Below are 21,511 nucleotides of genomic sequence, written 5' to 3'. Positions count from 1 at the left end.
CACCACTCCCTATTCTCAAGTACCCAGGGACAAAAAACACTGCGGAAGACCACAGGGACCACTGCCTAGGAAAGCCAGGTATTGTCCAATGTTTCCCCCCATGTGTTAGTCTGAAATATGGCCTCATGGGAAGGGAAGGACCTGACCATCCTCCAGCTCGACACCTGTAAATGGTCTGTGCTGAGGAGGATTAGTAAAAGAGGAAAGCCTCTTTGCAGTTGAGATAAGACAAAACCATCTGTCTCCTGCTCGTCCCTGGTCAATAGAATGTCTCAGTGTAAAACCCAGTTGTATATTCCATCTACTGAGATAGGAGAAAGCTGCCTTAGGGCTGGAGGTGATACTGGAGGCAATACTGCTCTTTAAGGAATTGAGATATTTATGTATATGCACATCAAAAGCACAGCACTTTTTTCTTTACCTTGTTTATGATGCAGAGACATTTGTTCACATGTTTTCCTGCTGGCCCTCTCTCCACTGTTACCCTATTGTCCTGCCACATCCCCCTCTCTGAGAAATGCCTGATAATGATCTATAAATACTAAGGAAACTCAGAGACTAGTGCCGGCGCGGGTCCTCCGTATGCTGAGCACTGGTCTCCTGGACCCACTTCTTCTCTGTACTTTGTCTCCGTGTCTCTTTTCACAAGTCTCTCGTTCCACCTGATGAGAAACGCCCACAGGTGTGGAGAGACAGGCCACTCCTTCAACATAGTGTCCCTATTATCATTTGTCACTTCCCAGACAGGGCAAACATTCAACTTTGCCAGCTGATAAGAGGCCGCACTGCATGTTGTTCTGGTGAAGCTCGGGTGTTTCGAGAGTGGGGTATGTACGTAAGACAGAACTCAAAGGGCAGGGAGAAGATGATGACTGGACACTAGATAACCCTGGAAAACTAGAAGAAATTAATAACATGTTGCACACCTCACTAGAATTGGAAGGAGTCTGACTGTGTTCTTATGGGGTTCTTGGACTGGCAGGGGGAGTTCAGCCCCAGCTAAGAAAAGCCTAATATTAAGAGTAACTTGCATTAAAAGGGTAATCAATTATGTGCCATCCCTATTTTGTCTTTTCCTCCATCAAACATATAGAAGCCCATTTTAATTTTTATCCTGACCAAGCATCAGAGAAGCCTGTATATAATGTATTTCCTCCCTCTTAGTTTCTCTTCTATAAAACCAATGAAGCTGCAAAATAGGAGTTAGATAAAACAGGGGAAATGGGAAGGCTGCAACTTGTATATTGTAATGAATTAGTCCACTTTTCTTTTTTTTATATTCTTTAAGTTTTAGGGTACATGTGCACAATGTGCAGGTTAGTTACATACGTATACATGTGCCATGCTGGTGTGCTGCACCTGTATTCCACTCCGCTCCACTCCAATCCATTCCATTCCACTCCTTTCTATCAACAGGACCTCCCTCTGTCACACAGGCTGCAGTGCAGTGGCACAATCTCAGAACAAATTTCTCTATTCCATTCCATTCCATTCCGTTCCTTTCCATTCTCTTCCTTTCTGTTCCATTCCACTCCACTCCTCTCCACTGTATTCCATTACAGCCGTTTCCATTCCACTCCATTCCACTCCTCTCCACTCCACTGCACACCACTCCACTCCATTCCACTCCATCCCATTCCATTCCACTCCATTCCACTGCACTCCACTCCAACCCACTCCACTCCAGTTCATTCCATTCCATTCCATCCCATTCCATTCCTCTCAATTCCGCTCCACTCCACTTCACTCCACTCCACTCCAGTCCACTTCTTTCCATTCCATTCCATTCCATCCGATTCCATTACTCTCCATTCCACTCCACTCCATTTCACTCCACTCCACTCCAGTCCACTCCTTTCCATTCCATTCCATTTCATTTCATTTCATTTCATTCCATTCCATTCCATTCCATTCCACTGCATTCCATACCATTGCTTTCTTTCGAGAGTGTCTCACTCTGTCACACAGCCTGTAGTGCAGTGGCACAATCTCAGCTCCCATTACATTATTCCAATCCTTTCTATTTCATTCCATTCAATTCCATTCCATTCCACTGCATTCCATTCCATTGCATTCGATTTCATTCCATTCCTTTCAATTACATTCCTTACCATTCCATTGCATTCCATTCCACTCTACTCTGCTTCACTCCACTAAACTCCATTCCATTCAATTCCATTCCACACTACTCCATTCCACTCCACTCCACTCCATACGATTCCAATCCATTCCATTCCATTTCATTTCATTGCATTGCTCTCCATTCCATTCCACTCCACACCATTTCATTCCACTCCACCCCAATCCATTCCACTCCACTCCACTACATTCCAGTCCACTCCACTTCATTCCATTCCATTCCACCCCACTCCATTCTACTCCACTCCACTCCATTCCCCTCCATCCATTTCCATTCCGCTCCGTTCCACTACAGTCCACTTCACCCCACTCCACTCCACTCCATTTCACTCCACTCCACTCCAGTCTACTCCATTCCATTCAATTAAATTCCATTCCATTCCACTGAATTCCATTCCATTCCTTTCTTTCGAGAGTAGCTCACTCTGTCACCAGCCTAGAGTGCAGTGGCACAATCTCAGCTTGCATTCCATTCCATTCCATTCTGTTCTGTTCCATTGTTTTCTGATCTTTTCTGCTTCGCACCACTCTGCTCCCCTCCCATCCACTCAATTCTATTCCATTCCATTTCATTTCATTTCATTTCATTCCATTCCATTCCATTCCACTCAATTCCATTCTGCTCCACTCCATTCCATTCCATTCCATTCTATTCCATTCCATTCCACTCCTTTCTTTCAAAAGGATCTCCCTCTGTCACACAGGATGTAGCACAGTGGCACAATGTCAGCACACATTTCACCATTCCATTCCATTCCTTTCAGTTATTTTCCCTTCCGTTCTGTGCCGTTCCACTCTGTTCCACTCCAATCCACTCCACTCCACTACAATTCGTTACATCCGATTCCATTCCACTGCATTACGCTCCTCTCCACTCCACTGCACTGCACTCCACCCCATTCCACTCGATCCCATTTCATTCCACTAAATTCCACAGCACTACACTCCACCCCATTCCACTCCACTTCTTTCCATTCCATTCCATCCCATTCCATTCCTATCCGTTCAACAACACTGCACTGCACTCCACAGCAGTCCACTCCATTCCATTCCGTTCAATTCCATTTCACTGCATCCCATTCCAATACTTTCTTTCGAGAGAATCTGACTCTGTCACCCAGCCTGTGGCACAGTGGCATAATCTGAGCACACATTTCATTATGCCATTCCTTTCCATTCAATTCCATTCCATTCCAATCCATTCAATTTCATTCAATTCAATTCAATTCCATTCCATTCTACTGCATTCCATTCTATTCCTTTCTTTCCAGAGTATCTCAATCTGTCACCCAGCCTGAATTGCAGTGGCACAATCTCAGCTCACATTCCATTCCATTCCATTCCATTTTGTTCCATTCTGTTTTGCTCCGCGCCTCTCCACTCCACTCCAAACCACTCCCCTCCATTCTATTCCATTCCATTCCATTCCATTCCATTAAACTCAATTCCACTCCGTTCCACTCCAATTCATTCCATTCCATTCCATTCCATTCCAGTCCTTTCTTTTGAAAGGATTTCCATCTGTCAAACAGGCTGCAGCGCAGTGGCACAATCTCAGCACACATTTCTCCATAAAGTTCTGTTCCACTCCGTCTGTTCCGTTCTGATGCATTCCATTCCGTTCTGTTCCACTCCGTTCCACTCCACTCCACTCCACTCCACTACTTTCCATTACATCCTATTCCATTCCACTCCATTCCACTCCCCTCCACTCCACTGCATGCCACTCCATTCCACTCCATCCCATTCCATACCACTCCATTCAACTGCACTCCACTCCATCCCACTCCACTCCACTTAATTCCGTTCCATTCGATCTCATTCCACTCCTCTCCATTCCACTACACTCCACTTCACTCCAAACCACTCCAATCCACAAAATTCCGTTTCATTTCATTCCATTCCATTCCATTCCACTGCATTCCGCTCCATTGCTTTCTTTCGTTAGTATCTCAAACTGTCACCCAACCTGGAGCACAATGGCACAATCTCAGCTCACATTTCATTATGCCATTCCATTCCATTCCGTTCCGTTCTGTTCCAATCCATTGCATTCCATTCCTTTCCGTTCCATTCCACTGCATTCCAATACACACAATTCCTTTCCATTGCATTTCATTCCATTCCTTTCTTTTGAAAGTTTCTCACTCTGTCACCCAGCATGGAGCACAGTGGCACAATCTCAGCTCACCTTTCTTTATGCCATTCCATTCCACTACATTCCTTTCCATTCCATTCCACTGCATTTCTTTCCATTCCATTCCATTCCATTCCATTCCATTCCACTACATTACATTACATTCCCTTCTTTCGACAGTATCTCACTCTGTCACCCAGCCTGCAGTGCAGTGGCACAATCTCAGCTCACATTCCACTCCGTTCTGTTCCATTCCTAACCGTTACATTCTGTTCTGTTCCATTCCTAACCGTTACATTCCGTTCTGTTCTGTTCCGCTCCACTCCACTCCAATCTGCTCCATTCCATTCCATTCCATCCCACTCCACTCCGTTGCATTATATCCCATTCCATTCCACTTCATTCCACTCCAATGCACTACACCCCACTCCACTCCAATCCACTTCACTGGATTCAACTCCATTCCCTCCATTCCATTCTGCCCCATTACATTCAACTCCATTCCACCCTACTCCATTCCATTCCACTCCACTCCACTCCACTCCATTCCACTCCACTCCATTCTATTCCATTCCATTCCATTCCACTCCACTACATTCCACTCCACTCTACTCGACTCCACTCTAATCCACTCCATTCCATTCCATTCCACTCCACTCTATTCCATTCCATTCCATTCCACTCCATTCCATGCCACTCTATTCCATTCCACTCCACTGCACTCCACTCCAATCTACTCCACTCCGTTATACTCCACTCCATTCCATTTCATTTCATTCCATTCAATACCAGTCCTCTGCACTCCACTCCAATCAATTACATTCCACTTCAGTGCACTCCACTCCACTCCACTACTTTCCACTCCACGCCATTCCATTCCACTCAACTCCCCTCCAATCCACCACACTCAATTCACCTCCAGTCCACTCCATTCCACTCCATTCCATTCCATACCACTTCACTCCAGTCCACTCCACTCCATTCTACTCCCTTCTATTCCATTCCATTCCATTCCATTTAATTCCATTCCTTTCTATTTCAATCCACTCCACTCGACTCCACTCTGATCTACTCCATTCCCCTCCACTCCACTCCATTCCATTCCACTCCACTCCTCTCCATTCCAATTCATTCCATTCTATTCCATTCCACTCCACTCCACTCCATTACAATCCACACCATTCCACTCCACTCCTTTGCTTTCCACTCCACTCCACATCACTCCACTACAGTCCTTTCCATTTCACTCTATTCAACTTCACTCCACTCCATTCCACTACGCTCCAATCCATTCCATTTCTTTCCACTCCTATCCACTCCACTTTATTCCATTCCACTCCACAGCTCTCCATTCCACTCCACTCCACTCCATTCCACTTCTCTCCACTCCTCTCCACTCCAATCCACTCCATTCCTCTCCATTCCATTCCACTCCTCTCCACTCCATTCCACTCTGTTCCATTCAATTCCTTTCCAATCCACTACATTCCATTAAATTCTTTTCTTTCCGTAGGATCTCACTTTGTCACAAAGGCTGGAGTACAGTGGTTAAATCTCAGCTCACATTTCTTTTCACATTTCCATTGCATTCCATTCCATCCCTTTCCATGCCATTCTATTTCACTCCACTTCACTCCACTCCACTCCATTCCATTCCACTCCATCGCAATCCATTCGAGTCCCCTCCATTCCACGTGATTCCATTCCATTCCTTTCCACTCCACTCCCGTCCACTCTATTCCATTCCACTCCATTCCACTTAACTCCATTCCACTCCAATCCACTCCATTCCATTCCAATCCATTCCACTCCACTCCCCTCCATTCCACTCCACTCCATTCCACTCCACTCCATTCTATTTCATTCCACTGTACTCCACTCCACTCTACTCCACTCCACTCTGTTCCATTCCATTTCATTCCATTCCACTCCATTCCATTCCACTCCACTCCTTTCCAGTAAATTCCATTCCATTCCACTCCACTCCACTCAACTCCATTCTATTCCATTCCTTTCCACTCCAGTCCATTCCATTCTGCTCCACTCCATTCCATTTGATTCCATTCCACTCCAATCCAGTCCATTCTCCTCCACTCCAGTCCACTGTACCCCACTACATTGTACTGCATACCACTCCTTTCCTTTCCATTCCATTCCATTCCATTCAATTCCATTCCACTCCACTGCATTCCATTCCGTTCCACTCCACTACATTCCATTCCATTCCATTCCTTTCCATGTCACTTCATTCCTTTCCATTTCACATCATTACGCACCACTCCACTCCACTTCATTCCACTCCACTGCACTCCACTCCATTCGACTCCATTCCACTCAACTCCATTCAACTCCAATCCTCTCCACTCCACTCCACTGAATTTCATTCCACTCCATTCCACTCCATTACATTCCATTCCACTCCAATCCACTGCGCTCCAGTCCACTCCACCGTATTCTATTCCACTCCATTACATTCACCTCCATTCTACTCCACTTAACTACGTTCCACTCCACTTCATTCCATTCCTTTCCATTCCATTCCACTCCACTCCATTCCATTCCACTCCATTCCACTACTCTCCATTCCATTCCACTCCACTCCACTTCGTTCCATTAGACCACTCCGCCCAACTCCATTCCACTCCACTGCATTCCATTCCACTCCACTCCTTTCCACTACATTCCGTTACACTCCATTCCACCCCACTTCATTCCCTTCCACTGAATTGATTCCATTCCATTCCCCTCTACTGCACTCCATTCTGCTCCACTCCACTCTAATAAACTCCATTCCATTTCATTCCACTCTACTCCTTTCCATTCCATTCCATTCCACTCCATTCCACTCCACTCCATTCCACTCCATTCCACTCCATTCCAGAAAACTCCATTCCATCCCACTCCACTCCACTCCACACCATTCCATATCAATCCATTGCACTTCACTCCACTCCATTCCACTCCATTCCATTCCATTCGATTCCATTCCATTCTACTCCACTCCACTCAATTCCACTCCATTCCACCTCACTCCCTTCCATCTCATCCCAATTCTTGCCACTCCATTCCATTCAATCCCGTTCCCCTCCACTCCACTCCATTTCCTCCATTCCAATCCATTCCACTCCATTCCACTCCACTCCATTCCAATCCATTACACTCCATTCCATTCCATACAATTCCATTCCACTCCGTTCCTTTCCACTCCAATACTTTCCAGTTCACTGCACTCCATTTCACTCCACTCCACTCTTCTCCCCTCCACTGAAGTACATTCCATTCCTTTCCAGTGCATTCCATTCCAGTCCATTCCACTGCACTCCACTCCACTCCCGTCCATTCCACTGCATTCAATTCCACTCCATTCCATTCCACTCAATTCCACTCTATTCCAATCCATTCCACTCCACTCCTCTCCATTACATTCCACTGAACTCTACTCCACTCCTCTCCATTCCACTCCACTCCACTTACATTCCACTCCACTTCATTCCATTCCATTCCACTACACTCCACATCACTCCATTCCATTCGACCCCGATCCATTCTACTCGATTGCACTCCACTCCACTCAACTCTACTCTACTCCACTCAACTCCATTGCATTCCACTCCACTCCATTCCATTCCACTCCACTACATTCCATTTCATTCCATTAAACTGCACTCCACTCCACTCCATTTCAATCCATTCCATTCCATTCCAATCCACTACATTCCATTCCATTCCATTCGACTCCACTCCCCTCCATTCCACTACACTCAATTCCCCTCCACACCATTCTATTCCATTCCACTAAACTGCACTCCATTCCACCACAGTCCACTCCATTCCACTCCACTCTACTCCATTCCATTCCATTCCACTCCATTCCATTCAACTCTACCCTTTTCCACCCCACTCCACTCCATTCCACTCCACTCCACTCTACTCAACTCAACTCCATTCCACTCCGTTCCATTCCACTCCATTCTATTCCACTCAATTCCATTCCTCTGCATTCCAATGCACTCACGTCCATTCAACTCTATTCCACTGTATTCCATTCCACTCCATTCCATTCCACTCAATTCCACTCCACTTCATTCCATTTCACTCCACTCCATTCCATTCCATTACACTCCACTCCACTACATTCCACTCCACTCCACTCCACGCCATTGTACTTCACTCAACTCCTTTCCATTCCATTCCATTCAACTACATTCCACTCCACTGCAATTCATTCCACTCCACTCCATTCCATTCCATTCCATTCCATTGCATTCCATTCCACTCCATTCCATTCCATTCCACTCGATTTCATTCAATGCCACTCCATTCCTGTCCACTCCACGCCACTCCACTCCACTCCATTTAACTCCATTGCAATCCATTCCGTTCGACTGCATGGCACTCCACTCCATTCCATTACATTTCTCCCCATTCCACTCCAGTACAATGCATTTCATTCCTCTAGACAACACTCAATTCCACTCCATTCCATTCCACTCCAATCCACTCCATTCCATTCCATTCCATTCCATTCCACTCCACTCCATTCCTATCCATTCCACTCCATTCCACTCCACTCCCTCCATTCCATTCCATTCCACTCCTTTCCACTAGACTCCATTCCAATAACCTCCACTCTACTCCATTCCATGCCATCTAATTCCATTACAATCCATTCCATTTGAATCCACTCCATTAAATTCCATTCCATTCCATTCCATTGCACACCAGTCCACACCATTCCTGTCCATTCCCCTCCATTACCCTCCACTACACTCCATTCCATTCCTCTCCATTACACTCCACTCCACTCCATTGCACTCCATTCCACTCCATTCCATTCCACTCCACAGCCTTCAAGTCTGCTCCATTCCATTCTACTCCACTCCACTCTACTCTACTGAACTCCATTCCAGTCCATTCTGCTCCACTACACTCCATTGTATTCCACTCTTCTCCATTCCACTCCATTCCTCTGCATTCCGCTTCATTTCATTCCACTCCATTTCACTCTTCTCTAATCCATTCCATTCCATTCCACTCCCCGCCACTAAATTCCACTCCTCTCCTGTCCATTCCATTCCACTCCATTCCATTCCATTCCACTAAACTCGGTTGCACTCCATTCCATTCCAGTCCACTCCTTTCCAGTCCATTCCATTAAACTCCATTCATATCCATCTTCATCAGTCCACTCCACCCCAATTCATTTCATTCTATTCCATTCCACTCCAGTTCATATCTCTCCATTCCTCTCCATTCCACTCCAATCCACCCCATTCCATTACAAGGTATTCCTTTCCACTCCATTCCATTCCACTCCATTCCAGTCCACTCCACTCCATTCCACTCCACTCCACTCAACTCCTTTCCATTCCACTCCACTCCATTCCATTCCACTCCAATCCATTCCACTCTACTCCATTCCAGTCCACACCACTCGATTCCACTCTGCTCCACTCCATTCCACTCCTCTCCACTCTATTTCAATCCATTCCATTCCATTCCCTTCCCTTCCACTCCATTCGAAGCCATTCCACTCCAATCCATTCCACTCCATTCCATTCAATTCTGCTCCATTCCACTCCACATTATTCCACTCCACGCCATTTCCTTCCATCCCATTCCACTCCATTCCTTTCCATTCCACTACATTCCACTACATTACACTGCTCTCCACTCCATTCCATTCCATTCCATTCCACTCCGCTCCATTTCCCTCCATTCCATTCTAATCCACTCCATTCCATTCCATTCCACTCCACTCCACTCCACTCCACTCTATTCCACTGCACTCCACTCCATCACATTCTATTCCTTTCCACTCTATTTCATTACACTCCACTCCATTCCATTCCACTCCACTATATTCCACTCTACTCCACTTCACTCAACTCCATACCATTCCTCTCCACTCCATTCCATTATACTCCACTACATTCCATTTCATTCTATTCCACTGCACTCCACTCCAATCCAATCCATTCCCTTCCATTCCATTCCATTCCACTCCAATCCTTTACACTACACTACAACCCACTGCACCCCACCTCCCTCCACTCCATTTCTCTGCATTGCAATCCAATACATCCCATTCCATTGTATTCCATTCCATTTCACTCCACTCCACCCCACTCTATTCCATTCTACTCTACTCCATTCCGTTCCATTCCATTCCATTCCATTCCACTCCATTCCATTCCATTCCACTCCATTCCATTCCATTCCACTCCACTCCATTCCATTCCATTCTACACCACTCCACTCCACTCCATTTCATTCCACTCCATTCCATTATCCTCGATTCCACTTCACTCCATTCCTCTCCACCCCATTCTATTCCATTCCAATAAAATCCATTCCATTTCTCTCCACTCCACTCCGTTCCACTCCACTCCACTCCATTCCCTTCCATTTCATTCCATTCCACTCCATTCAATTCCACTCCACTCGTTTCCAATCCACTCCACTCCATTCAACTCCGCTCCAACCCACTCCACTCCATTCCATTCCATTCTATACCACTCCACTCCACTCCATTCCATTCCACTCCATTCCATTTTCCTCGATTCCACTTCACTACATTCCTCTCCACCCCATTCTATTCCATTCCAATAAAATCCACTCCATTCCTATCCACTCCACTCCGTTCCACTCCACTCCACTCCATTCCCTTCCATTTCATTCCATTCCACTCCATTTAATTCCACTCCACTCGTTTCCAATCCACTCCACTCCATTCAACTCCATTCCAACCCACTCCACTCCATTCTATTCCATTCCATTCCATTCCACTCCTCTCCATTCCAATCCATTCCACTGCATTCCACTCCACTCCAGTCCATTCCACTCCACTCCACTGCATTCATTTCCAATTCATTCCTTTCCACTCATTTCCACTCCACTCCCTTCCGTTCCACTCCATTCCATTCCATTCCATTTCATTCCACTACACTCGACTCCATTCAACTCCACTCCACTCCATTGTACTCCACTCAACTCCATTATATTCCATTCCATTCCATTCAACTCCGTTCCACTCCACAGCATTCCATTACACTCCACTACTCTCCTTTCAATTCCAACCCATTCCACTCCATTTCATTAAATGCCACTCCATTCCAGTCCTTTCAACTTCATTCCACACCACTCCACTCTACTCCATTCCACTCCATTGCAGTCTATTCCATTCAACTGCATTCCATTTCCTCCATTCCATTCCATTACTCTCCACTCCACTCCATTATATTCCATTCCATTGCAATCCATTCCATTCCATTCCATTCCTCTCCACTCCACTCCATTCTACTCCAGTACATTCCATTCCATTCCAGTAAATTCCATTCCATTCCACTCTACTACATTCCACTCCACTCCTCTCCGCTACTTTCCTTTCCATTCCACTGCCCTATATTGCACTCCAATCCATTCAATTGCATTCCACTGCATTCCATGCCTTTGCATTCCACGCCCCTCCGTGCCACCCCACTAGATTCCACTCCCATCCATTCTATTCCAATCCATTCCATTCCATTCCATTCCACTAAACTCTGCTTCATTCCATTCCAGTACATTCCATTCCATTCCAGTAAACTCCACCCCATTCCATTCCTATCCAATGCAATCCACTCCACTCCTTTCCCTTCCAATCCATTCCACTGCAATCCATTCCATTCCACTCCTCTCCACTCCGCTCCATTCCACTCCTCTCCACTCCACTCCATTCCACTCCAATCCACTCCACTCCACTCCACTCAACTCCATTTCATTCCATTCCATTCCATTCCACTCTACTCCATTCCACTCCAATCCATTCCACTCCACTCCATTCCATTCCCTTCCGTTCAACTCTATTCCACTCCACTCTACTACATTCCACTCCACTCCACTCCACTACATTCCTTTCCATTCCACTGCACTCTATTGCACTCCAATCCATTCCATTGCATTCCACTGCATTCCATGCCATTGCATTCCACTCCCCTCCATGCTACCCCACTAGATTCCACTCCCATCCATTCTATTCCAATCCATTCCATGCCACCCCTCTAAATTCCACTCCACTCAACTCCATTCCACTCCACTCCCTTCCTTTCTACTCCATTCCATTCCATTCCAGTCCACTCCATTCTATAACATTCCACTCCAGTTTATTCCACTCCATTCCATTCCATTCCATTCCACTCTAATCCATTCCATTCCATTAGACTCCATTCCACTTCTCTCCACTCCTCTCCATTGCAGTCCATTCCTCTCCACTCCATTCCGCTTCATTCCACTCCACTTCATTCATTTCCATTCCTCTCCATTCCACCCCTCTCCAACCCATTCCATTACACTGAATTCCACTGCATTCCACTCCATTCTAATCTACTCCACTCCATTCCACTCCACTCAATTTCATTCTATTCCTTTCAATTCCATTCCATTTCACTCCACTCCACTCCACTCAATTTCCTTCCACGCCCCTGCCCTCCACTCCACTCCATTCCACTCCACTCTGTTGCGTTCCTTTCCACTCCATTCCACTGCAGTCTAATCCAATCCACTCTACTCCATTCCATTCCATTCCGCTGCATTCCATTCCTTTCCACCCCACTATAATACACACCATTCTACACAATTTCATATCATTAAATTTCACTCCACTCCATTCCATTCCATTCCACTGCATTCCATTCCATTCCATTGTATTCCACTCCACTGCCCTCAGATCCACTCGATTCCATTTGATTCCATTCCACTAGAACACATTCCATTCTATTGCATTCCATTCCACTCCACTCCATTCCATTCCACTGCACTCCACTCCATTACATTCCACTCCATTCCATTCATTTCCAATCCATTCCATACCACTTCATTCCATTCCATTCTTCTTTACTCCTGTCCACTCTACTCTACTCCACTCCACTCCATTGCTTTTCATCCTTTCAAGTCCATTCCTATCCACTCCACTCCATTCAACCCCAATCAACCCCATTCCACTTCACCCCATTCATTCTATTCCTTCCCACTCCTTTGTATTCCATTCCAGTCCACTCTATTACACTCCACTCCATTTCACTCCATTCCAGTCCATTACCCTCCATTCCGATCCACTCCATTCCACTTCACTCCACTACATTCCACTCCACTCCAGTACATTAAATTTCATTCCATTCCCCTCCACTCCACTCATTCCAAGTCCATTCCATTCCATTCCACTCCATTCCACTCCACTCCATTCCATTCCATTCTGCCCAACTCCATGCCACTCCATTCTTTGCCCTTCTTTCCACTCCACTCCATTCTACTCCACTCCATTCCATTCCATTCCACTCAATTCCATTCCATTCCACTCCACTCGTCTCCATTAAATTCTACTCCAATCCACTCCTTTCCACACCACTACACTCCACTCCATTCCACCCCACTCCATTCCTTTCCACTCTACTCTATTCCATTCCATTCCATTCTAATCGAATCCACTCCATTCCATTCCACTCCTTTCCACTCCATTCTGCTCCATTCCACTCCACTCCACTCCATTCCATTCCATTTCATTCCACTGTACTCCAGTCCACTCCTTTAAATTTCACTCCATTCTAATCCACTCCTTTCCATCCCACTCCATTCCATTGCATTCCACTGCATTCCATTATACTCCACTCCACTCCATTCCATTCCACTCCACTCCATTCCTTTTCACTCCACTCCACTCCATTTCAACCCGCTCTACTCCATTCCATTCCATTCCTCTCCATTCCACTGCACTCCATTCAACTCGATTCCACTACATTCCTTTCCCTTCCAGGCCAATCCACTCCACTGCTCTCCATTCCATTTGATTCCTCTGCACTCCACGCCACTCCATTCCATTACAAACCATTCCACTACACTCCATTCCATTCCACTCCACTCTGCTCCTTTCCAATCCACTCCATTCCATTCCACTCCACTCCACTCCACTGCTCTCCATTCCACTCCATTGCACTCCACTCCATTCCATTCCTCTCTCCTCCATTGCATTCCATTAAATTCCGCTCCATTCCACTCCACTCCATTCCACTCCATTCCACTAAATTACACTGCATTCCAGTCCACTCCACTTCATTCAATTCCAGTCAATTCCACCGCACTCGACTCCATTCCATCCCAATCCATTCCACTCAAATCCATTCCATTTCACTCCACTCCACTCCATTCCAATCCATTCCACTCCATTCCACTCCAGTCCACTGTATTCCATGCCATTCCATTCCATTCGAACACATTCCATTTCATTCCACAACATTCCATTCCATTCCACTTCATTCAAGTCCATTACACTCTTTCTACTCCACTCAACTCCATTCAAATCCATTCCCATGCATTCCACTCCATTCCATTCCACTCCATTCCATTTCACTCCATTCCATTCTATTATACTCCACACCAATCCACTCCATTCAATTCCACTATTTTCCACTCCACTCCTTTCCATTCCTCTCCACTCCACTACACTCCATTACATTTCTTTCCATTCCACCCCATTCCACTCGTTTCCATTCCATTCCACTGTATTCCATTCCACTAAAATCTTTTCCATTCCTATCCATTTCATTCCATTCCACTCTCCTCTATTCCATTCCATTCCACTCCAATGCACTCCACTCCACTCCATTCCACTCCACTCCCCTACATTCCATTCCATTCCACTCCATTCCATTCCATTCCACTGCATTCCATTCTATCCCATTCCATTCCACTGCATTCCATTCTATTCCATTCCACTCCACTCCACTCAATTGCACTCCTTTCCATTTCATTCTATTCCACTCCACCCCATTCCATTTCATTCCATTCCATTCCATTCCATTCCACTCCATTGCACTCCACTCCATTCCTTTCCATACAACTCTCTTCCACTCCATTCCATTCCACTCCACTTCATTCCAGTCCACTGCACTCCATTCCACTCCACTCCACTTTAATACATTACATTCCTCTCCACTTCACTCCATTCTATTTCATCCCATTCCATTCCATTGCATTCCATTCCACTCCTCTCCATTCCAGTTCACTCCATTCCATTCCACTCGACTACTGTAAATTCCATCCCACTCCACTCCACTCCTTTCCATTCCATTCCACTGAATTTCACTCCATCCACTTCACTCCAATCCATTCCACTCCATTCCATTCCACTCCACTCCATTCCATTTGATTCCATTTCACTGCATTCCACTCCACCCACTCCTCTCTGCTCCATTTCTTTCCATTCCATTCCACTACACTCCACTCCACTCTATTCCATTTAATTCCACTCCACTCCATTCCACTCCACTCTGCTACATTCCATTCCACTCCACTGCACTCCAGTACACTCCAATCCATTCCACTCCATTCCACTCCACTCCACTCCATTCAACTCCACTCCATTCCGTTCCTCTCCACTCCACTCCACTGCTCTCCATTCCACTCCATTCCACTACACTCCACTCCATTCCATTCATCTCTACTCCATTGCATTCCATTGAATTCCGCTCCATTCCACTCAATTCCATTCCACTCCATTCCACTCCATTACACTGCATTCCAGTCCACTCCATTTCATTCAATTCCATTCCATTCCACTGCACTCCACTCCATTCCATTCCAATCCATTCCACTCAGCTTCATTCCATTTCACTCCACTCCATTCCATTTCACTCCACTCCATTCCATTCCAACCCATTCCATTCCGTTCCACTCCAGTCCACTGCATTCCATGCCATTCCATTCCATGCGAACCTATTCCATTTCATTCCACAACATTCCCTTCCATTCCACTCTATTCCAGTCCATTACACTCTTTCCACTCCACTCAACTCCATTCAACTCCTTTCCCATCCATTCCACTCCATTCATTTCCACTCCATTCCATTCCACTCCATTCCATTCTATTATACTCCACGCCAATCCACTCCATTCAATTCCACTCTTTTCCACTCCACTCCTTTCTATTCCTCTCCACTCCACTCCACTCCGTTCCTTTCCATTTCACCCCATTCCATTCGTCTCCATTCCACTCCACTGTATTCCATTCCACTAAAATCTTTTCCATTCCTATCCATTTCTTTCCGCTCCATTCCCCTGCATTCCACTCCAATGCACTACACTCCGATCCATTCCACTCTACTCCATTCCACCCCAATCCACTCCATTCCACTCCACTCCACTACATTCCATTCCATTCCATTCCATTCCATTCCATTCCATTACACTCCATTCCATTCCATTCCACTGCATTCCATTCTATTCCATTCCAGTCCACTCCACTCAATTGCACTCCTTTCCATTACATTCTATTCCACTCTACCCTATTCCATTCCTTTCCATTCCATTGTATTCCTTTCCACTCCACTCAATTCCACCCCACTCCATTCCCTTCCATTCCATTCCATTCCATTCCACTCCATTGCACTCCACTGCATTCCTTTCCATACAACTCCATTCCACTCCATTCCATTCCACTCCACTTCATTCCAGTCCACTGCACTCCATTCCACTCTGCTCCACTTCAATACACTTCATTCCTCTTCCCTCCACTCCATTCTATTTCATTCCATTCCATTCTATTCCTCTCCACTCCACTCCAATCCACTCCACTGCACTCCCTTCGATTCCTCTCATCTCAATTCCACTCCACTCCATTCGATTCCATTATTTTCCTCTCCACTCCACTCCACTGCATTCCATTCCATTCTGCTCCTCTCCACTCCACTCCATTCGATTGCACTCCATTCCACTCCACTATATTCCATTCCACTCCACTTCATTCTCTTCCAATCCATTCAATTCCATTCCTTTCCAGTCAATTCCATTCCACGCCACTACACTACACTCCTCTCCATTCCACTTTACTCCACTCCTTTCCCCATCACTCCACTCCACTCCACTTCACCCCACTCCATTCCATTCCATTCCACTCCTTTCCATTCCATTCCACTCGACTCCACTGCACTCCATTATATTCCTTTCCACTCCATTCCCGTCCACTCCACTCCATTCCATTCGATTCCATTGCACTGCACTCTACTTCACTCAATTCCTTTCCACTCCATTGCACTCCACTCCTTTCAATTCCAATCCATTCCATTCCAATCCATTCCACTCCGTTGCATTCCACTCCACTCCACTCCATTTCATTCCAATCCACTGCACTCCATTACACTCCACTCCACTCAACTGTAGTCCACTCTACTCCATTCTATTCCACTCCATTCCATTCCACTCCACTACATTTAACTCGATTCCACTCCATTCCACTCCATTCCACTACACTTCACTCCATTCCATTCCATTCCACTGGACTCCACTACACTCCATTCCATTCCAAACAATTCCGCTCCACTCCATTCCACTCCACTCCACGACAACCCATTATATCCCACTCCATTCCGTTCCACTCCATTTCACTCCACTCTACCTTATTCCACTCCACACCATTCCATTCCATTCCACTCAACTCCAATCCATTCCGCTCCACTCCATTCCACTCCACTCCGCTCCAATCCACTTAAATCTATTCCATTCCACTGCACTACACTCCATTCCAATCAATTCAAGTCCATTCCACTCCACTCTACTCTTTCCAATTCCACTCAATTCCATGCCACTCCATTCCACTCCACTCCATTCCATTTACTTCCAATCCACTCCACCCCACTCCATTCCATTTCCCTCTATTCTACTCCACTCCATTACATTACACTCCATTCCATTTCATTCCACTACATTCCGTTCCATTCCACTCCATTCCATTCCTTTCCGCTTTGCTCCATTCCAAACCATTCGATTCCACTCCACTCCATTGTATTCCATTCCATTCAAATCCATTCCACTCTACTCCACTACATTACACTCCACTCCATTCTATTGCAATCTGTTCCATGCCACTCTACTAAATTCCACTCCACTCCACTCAATTCCACTCCACTACATTCCTTACAACTCTATTCCATTCCACTCCACTACACTCCATTCTATTCCATTATACTCTATTTTATTTCATTCCATTCCATTCCATTCCAATCTATTCCTTTCCATTCCAATCCATTCCTTTCCCTTCCACTCCATTCCACTTCACTCCACTCTACTCCAATCCACTCCATTCCACTCCATTCCATTCCACTCCATTCCACTCCACTCCACTCATTTCCATTCCTCTGCACTCCACTCCACTTCATTCCCTTCCAGTCCATTGCATTCCATAACACTACTTACTTATTAACTAAACTTGAGTCCACTCCATTGCACTCCACTCCACTCCCTTCCATTCCATGCCACTTCATTCCATTACAATCCACTAAATTCCGTTCCATTATTTTCCACTCAATTCCATTCCACTACACAACACTACACTCCGTTCCATTCCACTACAATGCACTCCTTTCCACACCACTCCATTCCACTCAAATCCACCCCACTCCATTCCACTCTACTCCATTCAATTCCATTTCATTCCAGTCCACTCCACTCCACTCCACTGCATTCCTTTCATTCAACTGCAGTCCACTCCACTCCATTCCATTGCACTCCATTGAACTCCACTCCTTTCCATTCCACTCCATTCCACTCCATTCCACTCCATTTCATTCCCCTACACTCCACTCCATTCGATTCCACACAACTCCAATCCACTCCATAACAGTCCATTCTACTCCTTTTCATTCCATTCAATTCCATTCTACTCCATTACACTAAACTACATTAAACTCGATTCCACTCCATTCCACTGCCATCCAGTCCACTCCACTCCACTCCATTCCTTTCCACTCCACTGCACTCCACTCCACTCCATCCCATTCCAAACCATTCCACTCCACTCCATTCCATTCCACTCCACTCTACTACAACCCATTACACCCCATTACATTCCAGTCCATTCCATTCCACTCCATTCCACACCACGCTACTCCATTCCACCCCACTCGATTCCATTCCACTAAACTCCACTCCATTCCACTGCACTCAATTCCACTCCACTCCACTCCATTCCGTTCCATTCCACTCCCATCCATTCCATTCCAATCCATTCCACTCCATTTCACTCCACTCCCCTCATTCCTATTCCATTATATTCCATTCCACTCCACTCCATTCCATTCCATTCTGCTCCACTCCACTACACTCCATTCCATTGCCCTGCCTTTCACTCCACTCCTTTCCATTCCAATCCATTCCACTCAATTCCATTCCATTCCACTCAACTCTGATCCTTTCTACACCACTCCACTCCACTCCACCCCACTCCATTCCATTCCACTCCAGTCCACTCCACTCCATTCCACTCCATTCCACTGCATTGCATTACAAACCAATCCATTCCATTCCATTGTCTTCCATTCTCCTCCATTCCACTCCATTCCACTCCAATCCACTCTATTCCACTCCACTCCATTCCATTCCACTTAATTCCATTCCATTCTATTCAATTGCACTCCATTCCTTTGCATTCCAGTATATTCCATTCCACACCACTCCATTCCACTTCACTCCATTCGATTCCATTCCATTCATCTCCATCCCACACTACCCCACTACATTCCACTCCACTCCTTTCCGTTTTATTCCATTCCATTCAACTGCACTCCATTCCACTCCAATCAATTCTTTGTATTCCAGTGCATTCCATTATATTCCATTCCACTCCACACCACTGAATCCCACTCCATTCCATTACATTCCATTCCACTCCATCCCACTGCATTCCATTCCATTCCACTCCACTCCATTCCACTCTACTCCAATCCACTCCTTTCCATTCCATTCAATTCCATTCCATTCCTATCTACTCCACTGGAATCCACTGCATTCCTTTCCACTGAGCTCGAGTCAACTCCATTCCACTCCACTCCATTCCATACCACTCCTCACTATTCCATTCCATTCCATTTCATTCCTTTCTACTCCATTGCACTCCATTCCACTCCATTCCATGGCATTCCATGCCATTTCACTCCTTTCCATTCCATTCCACTGCGCTCCATTCCAGTCCACTGCACTCCATTCCACTCCACTCCACTACTCTCAATTCCATTCCACTCCACTCAATTTCATTCCATTCCATTCCACTCCATTCCATTCATCTCCACTCCATTCCATTCCATTTCTTTCCAGTATATTCCACTCCACCCCACTAATCTCCACTCCTATCCATTCCACTTCACTCCATTCCTTTAGACATCACTCCACTCCACTCCATTTCATTCCAATCTTCTCCATTTCATTCCAGTCCATTCCACTAGAATCCATTCCACTCCATTCCACTCCATTACAGTGCACTCCACTCCACTCCATTCGATTCCATTGCACTGCACTCCACTCCACTCTATTCCATTGCACTCCATTACACTCCACTCCTTTCCATTCCAATCCATTCCATTCCAATCAATTCCATTCCATTCCATTCCATTCCACTCCACTCCGTTTCATTCCAATTCAATGCACTCCATTTCACTCCACTCCACTCCATTCCAGTCCACTCTACTCCATTCCATTGCATTCCATACCATTCCACTCCACTATATTACACTCGATTCCACTCCTTTCCACTCCATTCCAGTCCACCCCACTCCACTCCACTCCATTGCATTCCATTCCAATGGACTCCATTCCACTCCATTGCATTCCAAACCGTTGCATTCCACTCCATTCCATTCCACTCCACTCCACGCCACACCGCCCCAATACATTCCACTCCATTTCATTGCACTCCATTCCGCTCCACTCTACTTCATTCCAATCCATTCCATTCCATTCCATTCCATTCCATTCCATTCGACTCCACTCCACTCCACTCCATTCCACTCCACTCCATTCCACTTCTCTCTGCTCCATTCCATTTAAATCCATTCCATTCCACTACACTACATGCCTTTCCAATCCTTCAACTCCATTCCACTCCACTCCACTCTTTTAAATTCCATTCCATTCCATTCAAATCCATTCCTCTCCACTCCATTGAATTCTTTTCTGATCCACTCCACTCTAATCCATTCCATTGACCTCCATTCCATTCCACTCCACTCCATTCCATTCCATTCCATTCCACTGAATTCCATTCCATTCCACTCCACTCCTCTACTTTCGATTCCACTCCACTCCACTCCTTTACACACCACTCCACTCCATTCCACTCCACCCCACTTCATTTCATTCCAATCTACTGCACTCCATTACACTCCACTCCACTCCATTCCAGTCCACTCAACTCTTTTTCATTCCATTCCATTC

The sequence above is a fragment of the Pongo abelii genome, chromosome 16 (assembly GCF_028885655.2).
Source record: "Pongo abelii isolate AG06213 chromosome 16, NHGRI_mPonAbe1-v2.0_pri, whole genome shotgun sequence".
NCBI classification, from domain to species: Eukaryota; Metazoa; Chordata; class Mammalia; order Primates; family Hominidae; genus Pongo; species Pongo abelii.
The sequence above is the reverse complement of the archived record's forward strand: the minus strand, read 5'-3'. Positions refer to the sequence as shown.